The sequence below is a fragment of the Carlito syrichta genome, unplaced genomic scaffold (genome assembly GCF_000164805.1).
Source record: "Carlito syrichta isolate Samal-C Ts95f unplaced genomic scaffold, Tarsius_syrichta-2.0.1 Scaffold309885, whole genome shotgun sequence".
NCBI lineage: Eukaryota > Metazoa > Chordata > Mammalia > Primates > Tarsiidae > Carlito > Carlito syrichta.
This window is the reverse complement of record NW_007253981.1, coordinates 278,329-281,410: the sequence shown is the minus strand read 5'-3', so window position 1 is coordinate 281,410 and position 3,082 is coordinate 278,329. Positions and strand designations below refer to the sequence as shown.

The 3,082-nt window shown below is 41.4% G+C and overlaps 1 protein-coding gene across 1 annotated transcript in view; it reads left to right on the top strand.

The window, feature by feature from the left end:
• Nucleotides 1-3,082, top strand: part of ARIH2 (ariadne RBR E3 ubiquitin protein ligase 2) — a 60,765-nt gene that overhangs the window by 4,646 nt on the left and 53,037 nt on the right. The window contains exon 2 of the mRNA XM_008068156.2: nt 1,049-1,112. The gene's annotated coding sequence lies outside the window, so the exon portion shown is untranslated. The remainder of the gene's footprint in view (nt 1-1,048; nt 1,113-3,082) is intronic.

Here is a 3,082-nt window from a genome sequence, read left to right as displayed (position 1 = left end):
AAAAAAAAAAAAAAAAAAAAATTTTTTTGGAGACAGGGTCTTGCTTAGTCATCCATGGTGGAGTGCAGTGGCACAATGATACCTCACTGCTGGAACTCCAGGACTCAAGTGATCCTCCTACCTCAAACACTCAGAGTGTTGGGATTACATATATGAACCACCATACCTGGCTGAGATTTTTGAGTAAGCAAGTAGTATTTACTAGTTTTGGATAATGGGATCTGTATCTCTGGGAAAGCCAGATGGTCCTGTTGCAGGTCACAAGAGAGGTGGGAAATGGATATTAATATTGCTGAGTGAGCATCCTACTGGGAGCATTTTTATTTGAAAATAACTTTTTCATGTATAAAGTAAAATCTGAAATATTAGCAATATTCTGCATTAGATTACCACAGTGGGGATGATTTTATAGTAAAAGTTCAATTTTAAGTCAGTTACAGTTTACTTTGTCAACATCTAGGATAGAAATTGTGGTAGCTGATGTAAGGAATCTGAAGGATAGGAATATTAGAGTAAGGAAGTGGGTTTTCAAACTGGGGAAGGAAATTGGGCATCCATTTCCATCACCAGTACTCCAGGCTAAATTATTACTAACTGTTTACTTTCTATTTTTAGTAGGCCATGTAGCTCTTATAAGTATAATCATGACAAGGATTTCTGTTGGAACTTATAAGAAAATAATAGTTACTCTGATCCCTCTCTTGTTACTTGTCCTTTTTTTTTGAGTTGGAGTCTCACTCTGTCACCCAGACTGGAGTGCAGTGGCACACTCACGGCCACCACAGCCTCGACCTGCTGGGCTCCCGCAATCCTTCCACCTCAGCCTTCCAAGCAGCCGGAACTATAGGCACGCGCTACCACACCCAGCTAATTTTTTATTTTTTGTAGAAATGAGGTCTCACCAAGTTGCCCAGGCGGGTCACAAACCCGCGGACTCAGGCAATCTACTCACGTTACTTGTCCTTTTAAATGCCTTTGCTTTTAAAAAAATAAATTTGCAAAAGCAGGGTACCTGTTTTAAAAATATAATTCTCTGTTTACATTTTAGATGGAAATCCTATGACTTAGAATATATGAGTGACATCTGCCTGAAAGATCTTAAAAAATTACAGGTATTTTTAAAGATTAAATTTTCTCTTACTAAAGAAAAAATACTATAGTTTAGTTGTGATTAGATGGTTTTGCCCTGCAAAACAATTTGCTAAAAGTCAAACTGCAAACATTATATCGCCTTCCTATAACTAGTAGGATTTAAAAAAATGTGGGGGCAACCCCTTTGGGTGCCCTCCCACTGTGGGAGCTTTTCTGTCCTCTCAATAAATCCTCCTTTCTCAAAAAAAAAGTGAGCATTTATTGTTAACATATCAACTTATCAGATTTACTGATTTTATTTTTTGTTTATTTTATTTTATTTTTTTGGAGTTAGAGTCTCACTCCTTCGCCCAGGCTGGGGTGCAGTGGCACACATGCTCACGGTCACCCCAGCATCGACCTTCTGGGCTCCAGTGATCCTTCTGCCTCAGCCTTCCGAGTAGTGGGAACTACCACACCCGGCTATTATTTTATTGTAGAGACAAAGTCTTGCCAAGTTGCCCAGACTTGTTTCTAACCATCGGGCTAAGGCAATCCACTCCCCTCGGCCTCCCAAAGTGCTGGGATTATAGGCTGAGCCACCAAGCCCAGGCTACTGATTTTTTTAATAATATAAGAAGGTGTTTAGACTTGTTACATATTTATTACACATTATATTTAAAGTAGAACAACATTTATCTGCATATTAATCTTTGTTTTATTTTTATTTATTTATGTATTTTTTTGAGTTGGAGTCTCACTCCATCGCCCAGGCTGGAGTTCAGTGGCACGCTCATGGCCACCCCAATGTCAACCTACTGAGCTCCGGCGATCCTTTTGCCTCCGTCTTCCAAGTAGCCAGAACTATAGACGAGTGTCACCATACCTGGCTAGTTTTTTATTATTTATTTATTTATTGAGTTGGAGTCTCACTCTGTCACCCAGACTGGAGTGCAGTGGCTGCTCCTGGCCACCGCAGCCTCGACCTGCTGGGCTCCGGTGATCCTTCCGCCTCAGCCTTCCAAGTAGCCGGAATTACAGGTATGTGCTACCATACCCGGCTGATTTTTTGATTTATTGTGGAGATGAGGTCTCGCTGCCCGGGCAGGTCTCGAACCCGTGGGCTCAGGCAATCCACTCACCTCAGCCTCCCAAAGGCGCGGGATTACAGGCTGAGCCACAGAGCCCGGCTTAGTTTTTTTATTTTTTATAGAGACGAGTTCTCACCAAATTGCCTGAGCTGGTTTCAAACCTCCGGGCTCGGGCAATCCATTCACCTCAGCCTCCCAAAGTACTGGGATTACAGACTGAGCCACCAAGCCCAGCCAATCTTTGTTTCAGATTTTTTTTTTTTTTTTTGAGTTGGAGTCTCACTCTGTTACCCAGACTGGAGTGCAGTGGCCGCTCCCAGCCACCGCAGCCTTGACCTGCTGGGCTCTGGCAATCCTTCCGCCTCAGCCTTCTAAGTATCCGGAATTACAGGCACGCGCTACCACACCCGGCTGATTTTTTGATTTATTGTAGAGATGAGGTCTCGCCAAGTTGCCCAGGCGGGTCTCGAACCCGCGGGCGCAGGCAATCCGCTCACCTCAGCCTCCCAAGGCACGGGATTAGAGGCTGAGCCACCGAACTTGTTTTAGATTTTAGTTGATTTTTTTTTTAGACAGATAAACAATTTCAAATATACTTTTCATTTACTTTTGTATTTAATCCAGATTTGATTTATGTAAATTTTTACATACAATTGAATCCAGATTCTCTTAACATTTTAAGGTCCTATTTAGTTTTAGATTTAAATCACTAGCTAATACAGTTTCTTGTAAATCTCTACTTATCTAGAGACATTTAATGAAAATTTGTCAAAATCTGAGGTGAGGTTAGGGTTTATGACACTTAACTAGTGTTCTCTTTATTTATATGTAATTGAGTAACATTTTGTTCTGTTGTAAAGATTTTTCTTTTTTTTTTTTGAGTTAGAGTCTCACTCTGTCGCCCAGACTGGAGTGCAGTG